Source organism: Babylonia areolata, chromosome 5 (assembly GCF_041734735.1).
Source record: "Babylonia areolata isolate BAREFJ2019XMU chromosome 5, ASM4173473v1, whole genome shotgun sequence".
Classification (NCBI taxonomy): Eukaryota; Metazoa; Mollusca; class Gastropoda; order Neogastropoda; family Buccinidae; genus Babylonia; species Babylonia areolata.
In genome coordinates this window covers 44,593,138-44,610,637 of record NC_134880.1, presented here as the reverse complement: position 1 = coordinate 44,610,637, position 17,500 = coordinate 44,593,138, and the positions used below count along the sequence as shown (strand labels likewise).

Sequence of the window (17,500 nt, the reverse complement as noted above, 5' to 3'; positions counted from 1 at the left end):
CACAGCAATAAATTCAAATCAATCAGTCAGTCAATATATATCTATAAACAAACAAAAGAATAGATAAATAAAGTAGTTGATAAATAAGTAAATGAATGATTAAATAAAGCAACAATTCAATCTCCAAAGCTGGTTGGCGTTTTATCTGGTTTCGTAAGCAAGAATTGCCTCAGATGTATTAAGACCCGTAGTAAGGAGGCTCATGTGCACTTTACTGTCTACTGTTTTCTACCCTCTCTCTACATGTATATATACTCTGTGTGTGGGGGGGGGGGGAGGGTGTGTGTGTGTGTGTGTGTGTGTGTACGCGCACGCTCTCGTGCGTTCGTGGATGTGTGTATCTGTGTGTGTTGCTTTACCCGAACAGTTTAAGTCTGTAGCTTGCCCTCCTTGTTGTTAACACAGTGGGCCCTATTCAATTGTTTTAAGGGCCCTTAACCCTCGCACCACCGTCCTAGTTTCCTGGCTGCAACGCCGCGCGGAGGGAACTGGTCGCCGTGATCAAACAAAAGCCTCTCTCCCAACATTTTCATTAGAGTTGATAATGACAGTGGGTTGGCAAATACCGAACCAATGAATGGCTTTGAAGGGCAATTACATTCCACCTGAATGGACGATGAGTTGAGCTGATGTCATATCGGGAACGTGGGTCTCAGAAACACAAGAATGCACCACGCTCTGGCACATCAATACATGAGGGACGATCGTGCAAGCTCACTATTAATTACTAATTCAAGCAAAGCTTGTCTGGTCGCTGAGTGAGGGAGAGAGAGACAGAGACAGACAGACAGACAGAAAGAGACAGAGAGAAGGAAGGAGGGAGAGGTAGAAGGGAAAATAGAGGGAGGGCGAAAGGGAGACAGAGAGAGAGAGGGGGGAAGACTGGGATGGGAGAGAACGAGAAGGGTGGAGGGGGAGAGAGGGCGGGGAAGACAGAGAGAAATGGTGGGAGAGACAGACACAGAGAGAGAGAGAGAGAGATTCAGATTCAGATTCAGATTATTTATTCATTAATAGGCCTAGGCCCCTTATGAAGGGGTAAGTGAACAACATGAATAATGTCAAACAAAATGAAAATATCTAACCGACCATATATAAGTACACAAATTACATAAACGCTGCAATGAAGTACAGCATCGTAAGACGCGTTGGGATATGCCGCTGTAAGGCATCTGCCTAGCAGTTGTGGTGTGGTGTATATGGATTTGTCCGAGCGCAGTGACGCCTCCTTAAGAAACTGATATTGAAACTTAAAAAAAAAACCTACTACTTCTTCTTCTTCCTCCTCCTAAGCCTGCTCTCTCCTCCTCCTCCTCCTCCTCCTCCTCTTCCTCTTCTTCATCTTCCTGCTTCACATCCAAATTCTTCTTCTTCAGCTTCAGCTTCTTCTTCTTCTTCTTCTTCAAATGCTTGCTTGTACTCAGTCCACTAGCTGCCATGCCATGATGAATGAAAAATTAATGTATGTGTATGTGTGAACAGTAAGTGCGTGTGTGTGTTTGTGTGTGTTTGAGTGTGTGGCAACGGCCATACCACGTTGAAAACACCGGATCTCGTCCGATCACCGAAGTTAAGCAACGTCGGGCCCGGTTAGTACTTGGATGGGTGACCGCCTGGGAACACCGGGTGCTGTTGGCAACCTTTTCTCAAGGCCTGACTAAGCGCGTTGGGTTACGCTGCTGGTCAGGTATCTGCTTGGCAGATGTGGTGTAGCGTATATGGATTTGTCCGAACGCAGTGACGCCTCCTTGAGCTACTGAAACTGAAACTGAACTGAGTGTGTGGGCGTGAATGTGTACGTATGTCTTTGTTTGCTTGTTTTATGTGTGTGTGTGTGTGTGTGTGTGTGTGTGTGTGTGTGTGTGTGTGTGTGTGTGTGTGTGTGTGTGTAAGTACGTATGTACACGTAATGTACCAATTGTTCCAGTTTTCATCGCTTTGTTACCTTTAATAGACTATTCAAGTTCCTATTCTTATTCGTCGTTCTTATTATTTTATTTTATTTCAGTTTATTTCTTTATTTTTATGTTTTGTGTCGTTCTTTATTTTTTAATGTTTTGTGTCGTTAAATGGGCAGAATTGTAAAAAGGCCTTTACTGTGCATAATTCTTTACCCATTAAAGATTCAATCAATCAATCAATCAATCAATCTTCTCCTTCTGCTGCTGCTGCTGCTGCTGCTGCTGCTTCTGCTTCTTCAGCCGTGTGAAGAGTCATTGGAGCGTGGCACTGAAGAACTGTTTAGGTCTGTCGCTTGTGTGTGAAATCTTGGATCTCTTTCCATGTCCGTTCTGCAATGCTGTCAGTCCTTCCTTTTCTGCTTTCCCTTACATTTTCCTCCGGTCCCTTCATGGTGTGAGTGGAGTGGAGTGATGGCCTAGAGGTAACGCGTCCGCCTAGGAAGCGAGGGAATCTGAGCGCGCTGGTTCGAATCACAGCTCAGCCGTCGATATTTTCTCCCCCTTCCACTTGACCTTGAGTGGTGGTCTGGGTGTTAGTCATTCGGATGAGACGATAAACCGGGATCCCGTGTGCAGCATGCACTTAACGCACGTAAAAGAACCCACGGCAACAAAAGGGTTGATCCTGGCACAATTCTGTAGAAAAATCCACTTCGATAGGAAAAACAAATAAAACTGCACGCAGGAAAAAATACAAAAAGATGGGTGGCGCTGTAGTGAAGCGACGCGCTCTCCCTGGGGAGAGCAGCCCGAATTTCACACAGAGAAATCTGTTGTGATGAAAAGAATTACAAATATGGTTCCTTTGAGAGTTTTTTTTTCCATGCCATTGGATCTTGTTAAGTGGTTTGCAATCATACATCAATAAGTAAGTAAGTAAAGTAAGCATGCAAGTAAATAAGCAAGTAAGTAAGAAAGTAATTGATTTTGAAGGAGCAGGCTAGGGGAAAGGAGGTGTCGGTTTTCATTTTACTCACTCAGAGAATCCAGGTGTTCACGCTGCTTGCTCCCTTCCCTCTCCCCGATCTTTCCCCCTTCCGCTCCTAGCTCCTAGTTCTTCACACCCCAAGACAACAACACCAACAACTCTGCTCCCCACAAAGCAACAACAACAACAACAAACGCACGCCCGAAAGATGAACAGAAAGAAACCAAACAAAAAACAAACAAACAAAAGCAACAACTACAACAACAACAAAAACAAACAAACAAAAAAAAAACCCAGCCGACTAGTATCAGTATCAGTAGCTCAAGGAGGCGCCACTGCGTTCGGACAAATCCATATACGCTACACCACATCCATCTGTCAAGCACATGCCTGACCAGCAGCGTCACCCACACGCGCTTTGTCGGCTAGCCGACTAACAAACCAACAAACAAACCCCCACCCCTCCCCACCCACCCACCCACACACACACACAAACATCAACAACAACAACAACAAAACTTGGAATAGAAGAACAGAATTGATTGACGATGTTTCGAGTCGTAAGGAAACAGGAAGGAAGTAAAAATTGCAGACGTGAGGAAAGAAAGAAGTGTGGGAGAGGGGAGGGAGAAGGGGGGGGGAGAAGGAGGGGAGAGGGGGGGGGGAAGAGGGAACAGAAGGCGGCTCACAAAATTCTGCAATGCTTTTTTTTTTTTTTGCTTCTTTCTCCTCCTCCTCCTTCTCTTCCATGACCTCCTCCTCCCAAGTCCCGACCCCCTCTCTGTCTCCCCGTTCCGCCCCCACTCCCTCGTGCCCCCTCCTCCGTTCCCCCCGCCCCCACTCTCCCCACCCCTCACCCCCCACCCCCTACCCCCTACCCCCAGCACCTTTCCCTGTGACCCCTGCACGACTCCTCGGGGCAAGACCTTATGGGCTGTGGCGTGACTCCCCACACCCCATCCCACCCATTCCCCTCCTAACCTCGCACCCCCACTCCTTCATTCCTTCAGCCCTCCCCCCCCTCTTCTCCCCCTCCCCTTCCCTTCCCTTCCCTCCCCTCACCCCCCCCCCCCCCCCACTGCCCCCCACCCCCCCAGCTCAGCCCCTCCTTGAGATCTGGGAGGAACAATGTAGTATGTAAATTGCCCGGGGAAACAAATTTGGGGCGCGTCCGGCCCGGTGTATTGATTAAAAGTCCCCCCCCCCCCACCCTCCCCACCCCCCCCACCCCGCCCCCCTTCCTCTTTCCTCTCTCGCTCTCTCTTCAATTTGCAGGTGGCGGAGAAAAACAACCGTCTTCGTTTCTTCGACTGTGTCTTCGCGCAGGTTTGGGCACCGGGGGCACTGGATGGGGCATGGGGCATGGGCATGGGCATGGGCATCTCCTGTGTCTCAATGACGAAGGCATTTTGGTCCTGATTGGTAGGGGTGGGGGCGGGGTAGGGTGGGGAGGTGGGTTGGGTGGGGTGAGTAGGGGGGAGGGGGTTAGTCATTTTGGCAACAGCTGCAGAGAGTGAGGGGATGGATGGGAGTGGGAAAATTCCCTGGGTGCCCATTGGCTGCTTGCCGTTGCACTGATGGCTGTCATCATCGTGTTGTTTTGTCCACAGTGAAGGTTTTTTTTTTCTTTCCTGTTGTTGTTTTAAATCTGTTTTCATGCATTGATTATTTCCATTATTGACTCTTTTCCAAAATTACTTTTTTTGGGGAGGAGTTTTATCAAAATTACTGCCATCTCCCAATAATCGCTGACGGTCGGTCATCCCGTTTTCCACGTGTTCATCGGCGTCGTCTGTTGAGAGCGGTGGACTTTTCACGATGATGGTTGCCACAGTTTTTGTGTGTTTTCTTTTTATTATCATTGTTGTCATAATAATTATCATCATTGTCATCATCATCATCATTATTATTATTCTTACTATTATTGTTAATATTATTGTCATATTATTATTATTATCATCATTACCATTGATAGTAGTAGTAGTAGTAGTATCATCATCATTGTTAATATTATTATTATTATTATTATTCTCTTCCTCTTTCTTTTTCTTGCATTTTCAGTCCGCCATTATTCATGAACGCCCTGATATCGTACGGGTTTAGAATTCCCGTCTTGATGTTGACCTTTTCTTCCATCCTCGCAAAGAAAGTTTCTTTGCTTCCACACACCTCACACCAACAAAAAAAACAAAACGGAACAAAAAACAGTTGATAATCGATCAAATAATAATAATGGTAATAATAATAATAATAATATATTGTGCTTATTTGTATTTGCATTTCTCTTTATCACATCAGATTTCTCTGTGTGAAATTCGGGCTGCTCTCCCCAGGGAGAGCGCGTCGCTAGCGCTACACTTCATCGCCACCCCCCCACCCCCCCCCCCCCCCCCCACCCCCACCCCCACCCCCCCTTTTTTTCTTTTTTTTTTTATTTGTTTTTCCTATCAAAGTGGATTTTCCTTCTGAATTTTGCCAGGAACAACTCTTTTGTTGCTGTGGGTTCTTTTACGTGCGCTAAGTCCATCCTGCACACGGGACCTCGGTTCTTCGTCTCATCCGTATGACTAACGTCCAGACTACCACTCGAAGTCTAGTGGCGGGAGAGAAAATATCGCCGGGTTTGAATCTCGGTGGCGCCTGGTTGGTAAAGGGTGGAGATGTTTACGATCTCCCAGGTCAATATGTGTGCAGACCTGCCAGTGCCTGAACCACCACCGTGTGTATACGCCAGCAGAAGCTCAAATACGCACGTTAAAGATCCTGTAATCCATGTCAGCGTTCGGTGGGTTATGGAAACAAGAACATACCTGGCATGCACACCCCCGAAAACGGAGTCTGGCTGCCTGCATGGCGGGGTAAAAAAAAACACAAACGGTCATACGCGTAAAATATTAAATGTTACATGTTTGTCTGAGTGTGTGGGTGTGCGTGCCTGACATCTGATTGAATGACACAGGAAACGAATGATGAGCGCCCAATGGCAGTCGTCAGTCGGCTCTACCCAGGTAGGCGTAGGCAGCCTGATGTGTAAATGACGCCGTGTGTGTAAAGCACTCAGAGCTTGGTCTCCTACCCAGGATAGGCGCTCATATACGTATCCATATCAATCCAAAGGAGACGGACGTGAGGTGGCGCTGCGCTCAGTGGCAACACGGTGTTTTTTGTTTGTTTGTTTGTTTGTTTTTGCGAATTTTATGTTGGCGTTTACAACGAGCCTGTGATTGCACACAAATTAATTTCCATGTGGATTAATAAAGTATTTTTGATTGATTGACTGGGCCCCGCCTTCCTGTGTCGAGCCCTGAAATGAATTCACTGCCCTTTGGTCGTGAAAGGTTAAGGGACGTTTAACACTTAAAAGACTAAAGGACCTTTAACCTTTTAGCATTTAATCTTATGTGTTAAGCGCCAAAGTTATTGCTTAATATCTGGCAACCCAAGTCCATTTGTACGATACTTTTACTTCCATTCGGTAATTTTTTTCTCCTAAATAAATCAAAACATCATCTTTTGAATCATGTTAATTGCATTAACTGAGGGTGAGGGGTGAGGGGTGGGGGGGTGGGGAGGTAGCTATGGTGGCAATATCAACGCAATGAATGAATTATGATGATATGAGTGACCTTAAGACCACGCTCTACTGATTTTGTATGCAAATTTTGTTTCCAGAACGTTTTCTCGGGGGTAAACTTCTTCACAATATGTACTGACACTTGCAAGCCAAGTTCCAAGAAATCTAACTTTCTGGCGGATTCTAGTCAATATCCAAACGTGCCTTGTGAGTTTGCCCAGGGATTTCATTTACATCCTAGCAAAGAGGCTTTAGTCTTCTACACGTTCACCAACAGACCTGAAATGGTTTGGGAACTAACTGGTCCTGCTGAAGTTTTGGTAACAACGCAAGACCCTGTTTCACTCTAATGTGGAGTGATGGTCTAGAGGTAACGCGTCCGCCGAGGAAGCGAGAGAATCTGAGCGCGCTGGTTCGAATCACGGCTCAGCCGCCGATATTTTCTCCCCCTCTACTAGACCTTGAGTGGTGGTCTGGACGCTAGTCATTCGGATGAGACGATAAACCGAGGTCCCGTGTGCAGCATGCACTTAGCGCACGTAAAAAAACAACCCATCACAACAAAAGGGTTGTTCCTGGCAAAATTCTGTAGAAAAATCCACTTCGATAGGAAAAACAAATAAAACTGCACGCAGGAAAAATACAAACAAAATGGGTGGCGCTGTAGTGTAGCGACGCGCTCTCCCTGGGGAGAGCAGCCCGAATTTCACACAGAGAAATCTGTTGTGATAAAAAGAAATAAAATTAAAAAAAAAACAAAAAAAAAAAAACACACACACAAAAACCCAACAACAACAACCACATAAACCATGTTCATCACGTGCCTGTTGCCTGTTCCAACATTGATGATTTCTGCAGTATACTTTCTCATGTATGCCGTTCTCAAAATTTAATGGATCCTTATTTATTGCCCCTTTTTTTTTTATCTGACCATTTCCGTGATGCCATTGTCGATTGCTTCTTTTCCAATTTACATTGTGGTTTCCTTTGTCCTGGTCACATTGGTAATATTGTTTTTTTTTGTTTTTTTTTTCCTCAAGTTATTGTTTGTTTGTTTTTTAGGGAGTATGTACTGGCACCTGTCATTTCTCCACAGCATATTTCCATCCTCTTTCTCGATGACTCACAGGTTGACGCCTTCTGTTATTAGTTTGTCCCAAAATGGACTTATTTGTTAACTTTATAACACATAAACTGCCCCTTCCCTCCGGTTGATTAACTCACTCCATACGGACGGCGAAAGAGACGACGTTAACAGCGTTTCAGCCCAATTACTATCGTCAAAATATTGCATGCGGGAGGCTCTTATACTGAAGAGGTGAATGTTGACAAAGAATACCACAATTCTGACGACGGAAGCTAAAGGTTGGGTCATTGAGACACCCACTGGACATCCGAGGGGTCTGTGTAGAGGAGAAGAGAGGACTGGCCGTACTGAGTGAGTTAAAGGATTCTATCTATCGTTGTGGTCACTGTTTCCATTCTCTTTTCTTTTCTTTTTTTAATTTTTTACAGTGAATGTTTCTGTAACACCCTTTCCGCTCTGCTTTCTTTATTTCTCTCCACTGGTTGCCTGTTTCTGATCGAATAGACTATAAGCTATCCACTCTGACCTTTTCTGCAGTCAACGGATCTGGCCCCAAGTATCTTTCTGAACTCATCCATATCTATACCCCGTCTCGCCAGCTCCGTTCTCCCTCTGATACTTGACTTCTCAGGATACCTCACGTCAGAAGTAAGACCTATGGACACAGATCGTTTTCTTTTCAATCGCCAAAGACGTGGAACAAGCTCCCTGATAACCTCCGTCATTCTGATTCCCTCGCATCTTTTAAATCTCGTCTCAAAACTCACCTTTTCCCTCAGCAATAAGTTCAATTGTGGCAGGTCCACTTCCTTTGCGTCAGCTGTGCTTGACTATGTGTGTATACATATGTATGTGTACATAACTACATGCATGTATATGAATGTGTATTGTGTGTGCGTGTGTTTATGTAAGTTTGTGCCTGTGTGTGCGTATGTGTTAGGCTAGCTGTTAGATACACATGTATGTTAAAATGTATGTATGCAGTGTGTGTGTGTGTGCGTGCGCGCGCGCGCGCGCGCGTGTGTGTGTGTGTGTGTGTGTGTGTGTGATCACATTTTGGTGTGTGTATGTAACATAGATATAATGCTTTATGTTAACAAAAGCGTTTTTGTAAAGCACCTAGAGCAGATTTCTGGATAGTGTGCTATATAAGTATCCATTATTATTATTATTATTATTAAGATATATTGCTCTGTTTAAAGACAATATTTCTGACAAAGAAAGAGAGAGATATTAAAAAAAAGTGAACAGGTCCTATCGTGTCTGTCCCTGTCTCTTTGTCTTTGTCGCTGTCTCTGTCTGCCTGCCTGTCTGTCGACAGTGGCTTTGTGTGTGTGTGTGTGTGTCTGTGTGTGTGTGTGTGCTGTGTGTGTGCTGTGTGTGTGTGTGTGTGTGTGTGTGTGTGTGTGTGTGTCTGTGTGTGTGTGTGTGTGTGTGTGTGTGTGCTGTGTTTGTGTGTGTGTGTGTGTGTGTGTGTGTGTGTGTGTGTGTGTGTGTGTGTGTGTGTGTGTGTGTGTGTGTGTGTGTGTTATAGAGACAAATAGAAATAGACACAGTGAGAGACAAATACAGACAGATGGAGAGGGAAGGAGGGAAAAAACCCCGCATACATACACGAGTACGATAATCAGAAATCATGCACACATCCAGGTGTCTGAGTCCCTCACAAGGAGCGAAGGGAGTTGTCAGGCCTGTGGTTCTGGAGTCAATGTACAGGATCAAGAACATCCGCGTTAACCCCTTACATGCTGAACTTTTAACGAAATGAACAATCAACGCAGCATAAATTCTTAGTGCAACGGATACTTTTTAGTTAATGTACCCTCAAAGGTTGGTTTCGCTAAACAAAAGCAATGCAGTCCCAAGAGGATAAAGTCCGATAAAAGAATGGTAACTTGATATCCTGACTCGTAATCTGAACGCCATCACGATAAAGTGAAATCCCTTCACTGACGACCTCTCTGTTCAGCGGCAGTCAATGGGTTAAAACATTTTATCAGCGATCACCAGAAAATTTCAACAATCCATGAACCGAATCGGACCCTGCATTATTCATTCATGGCAGAATTTCTCGCAGAGTGACAGAACCGTTGTTTTTTTGTTGTTGTTTTTTCGTCTCCAACAGGGGACACAATCCACAGACATTGCAAGAAATCATCTCCCCTGAAGAGACATGATAGCCCGCATATGTTTCTTCTTGCACCTCCCATCAGTTAATGGCGTGATCTCTTCGCGTTGTTTGCGTGTGATGGTTTATGGCTGCTACAGAGGCCACACACCCCGCGACCAAAAAGGCCACTTCAAAGGGGAGTGATTCTGACGTCACTTTATGTTTCGCGTCACGGAACTGCTTGTTGGTTAGATATCGGGCTGCTTTGTTTGTTGACCATTGTTCGACTGGTCAGTGATTTAACTCACCCAGTACGGCCAGTCCTCTCTTCTCCTCTACACAGACCCCTCGGATGTCCAGTGGGTGTCTGAATGACCCATCCTGTAGCTTCCGTCGTCAGAATTGTGGTATTCTTTGTCAACATTCACCTCTTCAGTATAAGAGCGTTCCGCTTGCAATATTTTGATGATGGTAATTGGGGTGAAACGCTGTTAACGTCGTCTCTTTCGCCGTTCGTATGGAGAGAGTTAACGTCCGTTCACTAAAGTGAAGTCAAAGACAGGAGAGTATATATGTGCGTGTCGTGAGTGTATGTATGAGAAAGTGCTCGAGCTGTATTCATTTACATATGTGACGGGAAAGAGAAATGAGCATAGGTGTTTGGGGGAATAAACAAGGTAAGGTGATTTAATTATCAAAACATGAACTCAACTTACCAATCAAAAGTGATTTGTCCAAAGTTGGAATACTTATAGGTAACTAGTTATTGGATGTTTGAATAAGCTAACGAAAATTTCCAATGCTGCGGATGAGCAGCTCAATATTTTTGTGACCGTTGTCGGAGAGTATAATCGAAACGCAAAAAAGAAAAACATGCACATAGGTTAATTTCTGTAGGCATAGTCATACGATTAAACAAATCTCCATACCTAAGTATGAACGGTGTGTGTTTGTGTATACGTGATATTTTTGGTGTTTTTTTGTTTTGTTGCTTTTGAAGGCGTCGGTTTTGGACACGTCTCATTTTGTGGATCATCAGTTTCTTATGAATAAAAGTGTGGTCAGAATTTTGTTTTCACATTAAGCAGTGCAGTTTAAGATTGCACGCGCGTACATAAACACACACACACACACACACACACACACACACACACACACACACATACACACACAAAAGCCCCGCGTTCAAACGCATTCACGCGTGAGAGAGAGAGAAAGAGAGAGAGAGAGAGAGAGAGAGAGAGAGAGAGAGAGAGAGAGAGAGAGAGAGAGAGAGAGCATCAAATCCAAGTGGTTAAATTCTGATAAAAAAAACAAGGTTTTATTCCTTTCATCATCAAAATGAACTTTTTTTTTCTGCCATTACGACGAATGCGTATTGTTACACACACTCACACATTAAATATTTTGTTATTGTGGGACTTTCCTCACGGGAAATTAATCTGATCACGTGACTCTCTCTATCTCTCTTACACACACACACACACACACACACACACACACACACACACACACACACACACACAACTTTTGTTGCCGTGGGTTCTGTTACGTGCGCTAGGAGCAGGCTACACACAGGACTTTCTCGGTTTGTTATGTCATTCGAATGACTAGATCCCCTGCCTTCTGTCCGCCTCCCTCCTGGACGTACGGGTAACCCCCAGCTCCTACCCCCTCAACCCCCTCAACCCCCTCCCACCCACGTCATAACCAAACTCCCCCCCTGAGCTGAGAAGATCCTCGTTAAGGCATTTAGCTTCAGTTACCAGGGACTTCCACTCCGCCATGAACCAAATCCGACACGTAACATTCATGACAGACCCCATCGCGGAGTGACCGTGTCATCGCTGTTTTGTCACCAGGCGGTGATCTCCCCTGATCCTCTGCTATCCCTCCAAGCTCGCCTGTGGCCATGCTTCCACATGATGATAACACATGCTATGACCAGCGCACCTTGGAGAGAAAGAGAGGGCGAGGGGGGAAGAGAGAGAGAGAGGGAGAGAGAGAGGGTGGGGGGTGTCGGAGGATCGGGGGGGGGGGGGGGAGGGCACTGCGGAAGGATGAAATGACAGAGAGACGGAGACAGAGATAGAGGTACATAGAAAGAGAAGGAAAGTGTGTGTGTGTGTGTGTGTGTGTGTGTGTGTGTGTGTGTGTGTGTGCGTGCGATTTGCAGAGGGATGAAATGACAGAGAGAAACAGAAAGAAGAGGAAAGGAGAGCAGAGAGAGCAAGCGAGAGAAAAGAGAGAGAGAGACAGAGACAGACAGGCGGACAGAGATGAAACAGAAAGACGGAGAAAGAGAAGCAAAGAGAGCGAGCGAGAGAAAGAGAGACATAGACAAGGAGTGAGAACGGTGTGAGGAGGGGAGAAGAGAGAGAGAGAGAGGGAGAGAGAGGGAGAGAGTGATAGGATGCTAGAGAGTAACCGACTCCATCAGCTTAATCCAGATTAGAGATAGCAGGCTATTCCATGGCGTTATCTAAATGAACCACCATCTGCCTGTACAGACAGTCTGCACAATAATTACCGAACTCTGTGTTCTGTTGGGGGATGGGGGGAGGGGGGAGGGAGAAGGGTTCCGGGGGTGAGGGGGCGGGGTGGGTGGGGGGGGGATGTCTTGCCTCAGGGGAAAGGAGGCACTATGGTTATGTAACACTGACCCAAAGAAAACTAATCCTGTAATCCAATCAGTTAAAAGCGAAATCTCCAGGCCACCCACCGGGAGGAAGGGGGCGAGAGAGAGGAGGTGGGGTGGGATGGGGGGCTATGGATGGTGTGTGTGTGTGTGTGTGTGTGTGTGTGTGTGTGTGTGTGTGAGGGGGTGGGGGGGGGGGGGGGAGTGGGGGGTCGATCACTGCCATTCCCGAGATATCTGATCGAGTCCACATGGGTCGAAAACTGAAGCCATATCAGGCACACCAAGGGGCTCTCTCCCGAAGACAGAAGAATTGAGATGGTCCCCAGTTTCTGTTTTCGAGGGATTCAGACTTCACTTTATTTTTCCCCCTGAGTCCCGTTTCTTCAAAAGGCGTCTTCGTAAAAAGTAGTTCTTTAATGACGAAAGAATTGTGAATTGCTTACCTGTGTTTCTTTTCATCCATCATCATGTTCTTACACACACACACACACACACGCACACACACACACACACACACACACACACACACACGCACGCACATAAGCGCGCGCGCACACACACACACACACACACACACACACACACGCACACACACACACAAGCACACACACATACACACACATGCTCATGTTGTATTTATTTCTCTTTTTCTCTTATTTCTCTTTATTTCTCAACTCTAGTCAACTAAACGAGACAATTCATTTTTAAGAAGACTTGACTTCAAAAAGAGAAACCATTGAATTATGGATTGCCTAAACACGCAGAACGTACACATTAAATAGAAAGAAAAGAAGGGCTGGGTACGAAATGTAATCTGAATGATCTTGATGATTATTTCTTACAATATATTCAAATGCTCTTTTTATCAGAAATGATAACAGATAGTTGTTGATGCCATTATACAACAGAAACCCCAAACTCTTCGAGTTCTTTGCTCTATTGACATCCCATAATAAAACACCTTCGTTGAAGCCAGTTACATTTGTAAAATAAAGCGAAGTCATTGAAAGAATACTTCTCTACTAAGCCAGAATTCTATGCAAATTTCTCTCAGTTAGTGTTAATGCGTCGTTGTAAACAGATGCTGCCCTGTTAAAACGATAAATTAAAACTATATATTACTTATTTCATGGACCTCATATTTTCTGCGTAATCATCATCGTGTGTGTGTGTGTGTGTGTGTGTGTGTGTGTGTGTGTGTGTGTGTGTGTGTGTGTGTGTGCGTGCATGCATGGTTGTATGTGTGTGTCTGTGTGTGTGCGTGCGTATATGGTTGGGTGTGTGTGTGTGTGTGTGTGTGTGTGTGTGTGTGTGTGTGCTTACGTGCGTGTTTGTATGTGTGTGTGTGCGTGCGTGCGTGTTTGTATGTGTATGTGTGCGTGCGTGGTTGTATGTGTGTGTGTGTGTGTGCGTGCGTGCGTGCATGTCTGTATGTGTGTGTGTGTGTGTGTGTAACCACACCGCGTGTTTCCCTGGCCTCTTTCAGAGCCGTCCTTTTCCAGAACCACACATATCTTTGGCGGCCTCTGTGCAGGGGTCCTCATGGCGAGTTAACCTTCACAGTTCCCTGTGGACTGCTGGCACTGGGACCCCAGCAGACGAGTCCGAGCATGGCTGGGTGGGTGAGGAGGATTGGGGCGGTGGAAGGGGGTGGGGGTGGGGCAGGGGTCGGGATAAGCGACGAGGGGAGTAGGTGCCACTGAAACGGCGTGTAGCCCATTAGGCAGCAGCAGCAGCAGCAGCAACAACAACAACAACGAAGTCTGGCAGCACAATTTTGCGCATCGCTTACTTTTCTCTCAGTTGACGTGATAACGTATGCTTTAACCTCTCTCTCTCTCTCTCTCTCTCTCTCTCTCTCTCTCTCTCTCTCTCTCTCGCCCCCCACCCCACCTCTCTCGCCCCCCCACCCCCCTCTGTCTACCACCCTCTCTCTCTTACTTTCTTCCCCCTCTCTCTTTCTCCCCCTCTCTCTTTCTCTCTCTCCCTCTTTTTCTCTGAATGGGCTTGATAAATATAATCCGCTTACTCTCTTACCCTCAGAAAATAAAATTCATTATTTTATGCGTTCATTCATTCACCCATTCTCTCCCTTCCTGCCCTCCCTCACTCCCTCCCTCCCTCTCCGTCTACATCGTTGATTCTTTAGAGTTTAGATCTTGTTACCCAGCATTCCTTCGGCACAAATCACAGCCTTTCATCACATGCACGTGTTCTTTCCCACTTCCGGTTTCTGTGCAGTTCGCAATCATCCACAACACGCACATCACAAAAATAAGTAAAACGAAAAAAAAAAAAACACACCAAAAAAACAAACAAAACAAACAAAAAAACAAAACAAAAACAAAAAACAACCCAACCGATTTGTCGCTGCGTTCGTGCCAACAAGACGAGTCCAAGTCACGTTGTTTATCGCCCAGTCGACTGCAGAAGAGAGTGTTCCGGCCTACCAGACTGTTCCTGATTGGGCCAAAGAGTCACGTGACCAAGAAAAAAACAAACAAAAACAACCCGTGTCTTACCAGGCCAGTCTGGTTGGGAAGTATGTCGGTAAAAATCAATTATCTAATGTTCATCTCTACAATGCTACTGACATTTGTTTTGATAACGTCAAGGGGTATGTATTACTGTGTTTTGCCATGGATTAAACATGGTGGACGCTAATACCGAATACCGTGTTGAAACAGGACCAGTCACCGTCCAGCGTAAGGACTGATAGATATAAAGGTTAAAGGTGGACCCCAACAACAGCTTCCTCAGACATAACTCCGAATGGATTAAATGTTTTGCTCGCACAGACTGCATAATTTTCTCTCCGTTGATAAAACGTATTCTTCTTCTTCTTCTTAGTCGTCGTCGTCGTAGTAGTAGTAGTAGTAGTAGTAGTAGTAGTAGTAGTAGTAGTAGTAGTAGTAATGATAGCGCCTGTTTCCGAACAGACCAAATTTCTAAACGCTTTATCATTTAATTTGAACAACAGGCTTTCTGCCTGGAAAGATTCGATTGACAGCTGCCTTAGGGCGCTCATCATTCGTTTCCTGTGTCACTCGGTCAGGCTATCAAATACGCGCATATATACACAAGTATATTACATGTGCACATATGTGTACATAAACTTATATGCTGTTGTTGTGACTTTATTTCTGTGGCTGTGCTGCTGTGTGTTATTTATTCGCCTTTTTTTTTTCTCAAGGCCTGACTAAGCGCGTTGGGTTACGCTGCTGGTCAGGCATCTGCTTGGCAGATGTGGTGTAGCGTATATGGATTTGTCCGAACGCAGTGACGCCTCCTTGAGCTACTGAAACTGAAACTGAAGCTGCTGTGTCTACGAAACCACATACCGATTTCATAAATTTGATCACCGATTTGGCTTCCGTAGCGTGCACAGGCTAAAAAAAATATTGGACTAAACAACAAAGATGACTTATGCTAATTGCGCAACGAAACAAACACACACACACACACACACACACACACACACACACACACACACACACACACACACACACACACACACACACACAAAACCACCATCACTGTCATCATGTCACTGCATAACTTCAAGGGAGAGGATTTGTTGCGCACAAACCAGTCGGGTGGTGTCCCCTGTTGGTAACGCAAAGCGAAACAACGACTCTGTCGCTCCGCGAACTCCTGCCATGAATGAATAATAATATAATGCAGTCATCGAGGACATTGTTACTTTAGAATTTCTGGTTACTGCTGCTAAAGGCTTCAAGGTGGATTTGCCCTGACAGCTCCTGACCGGCAGAGGCAATGATCATCATGGCGACCGGGCTTCTGGAATAGAGTCATGGCTTGAGAGGGGATGGTTCATTGCACGAGTCCGGCTCCCAGATGAAAATGAATGAGATTGCTGCGTTGTTTCGACGGGCGCATTAGCCGAGTGGTTAAAGCGTTGAACTTTCAATCTGAGGGTGGGAAAAGGGTGGAGATTTTCCCGATCTCCCAGGTCAACATATGTGCAGACCTGCGTAGTGCCTGAACCCCCTTCGTGTGTATACGCAAGCAAAAGATCAAATACGCACGTTAAAGATCCTGTAATCCATGTCAGCGTTCGGTGGGTTATGGAAACAAGTACATACCCAGCATGCACACCCCCGAAAGCGGAGTATGGCTGCCTACATGGCGGGGTAAAAACGGTCATACACGTAAAAAGCCCACTCGTGTATATACGAGTGAACGTGGGAGTTGCAGCCCATGAACAAAGAAGAAGAAGAAAAAGAAGAAGCTGCGTTGTTTCCCGGAAGATGTCCCTCGCAAACCAGGATGATAATTAGGGTCTCGTTCTTCGGTATTCCACTTGTGTTTTTTTTTTGTTTTTTTTTTATTTTTGACTCACTTGTGTAAACAAAGTGAGTCTATGTTTTAACCCGGTGTTCGGTTGTGTGTGTGTGTGTGTGTGTGTGTGTGTGTGAGTGTGTGTGTGTCTGTGTGTCTGTGTGTCCGTGGTAAACTTTAACATTGGCATTTTCTCTGCAAATACTTTGTCAGTTGACACCAAATTAGGCATAAAAATAGGAAAAATTCAGTTCTTTCCAGTCATCTTGTTTAAAACAATATTGCACCTCTGGGATGGGGGAGAAAAAAAAAGCCTAATTGTATGCAAACTGCATTTACTGTTATATTTATATTTTTTATATTCTCTAAACTTGGCACTTTGATCTGATATTCTGACCCAACAACAAGAGCAGTCATTATTATCATTTTCTCTTCAAACAGGAACTTCTTTTGCTAAGCATGGAAGTTTTATTTATTTTGCAAACGTTTTGGTGCAGATAGTAAAGAAGGGAAATTACTCTGTGTAATTAATGCTAGGGGACTTAATTCGCTTTAAACTGATCTTTCTCATCTTAAACGTTACATTTTGAAATTATACACAATACATAAAAAGCTTTTTTCAGTGTATCACAAGTGAGTCTTGAAGGCCTTGCCTCTCTTGTTGTTGTTTTTTTTGTTGGTTTTTTTTTTTTTTTTTTTTGGGGGGGGGGGGATTTTTTGTTGTTGTTTTTTTTCATTTCCCATCTACAGCTGCACGTAACACGCACGTCAGAGTGTGTCGCAGAGCGGGCACGGCAATGTCGTTAACTTTGCAGAGATGATTGGTTTTACAACGTTGCTACTTGTTCGGGTCAGTGTGTCAAGTGACCAGCGTAACTCATTGTCGTCCGTGGGGCA

General features: G+C 45.2%; 1 protein-coding gene and 1 non-coding gene across 2 annotated transcripts in view; both read left to right on the top strand.

The window, feature by feature from the left end:
• Positions 1–17,500, top strand: part of LOC143282287 (opioid-binding protein/cell adhesion molecule homolog) — a 197,572-nt gene that overhangs the window by 28,583 nt on the left and 151,489 nt on the right. The gene's annotated exons all lie outside the window — the stretch shown is intronic.
• LOC143282591 (5S ribosomal RNA) lies at positions 1,520–1,638 on the top strand. Its single transcript, XR_013055283.1, has one exon. It is a non-coding gene; the product is annotated as a 5S ribosomal RNA (ribosomal RNA).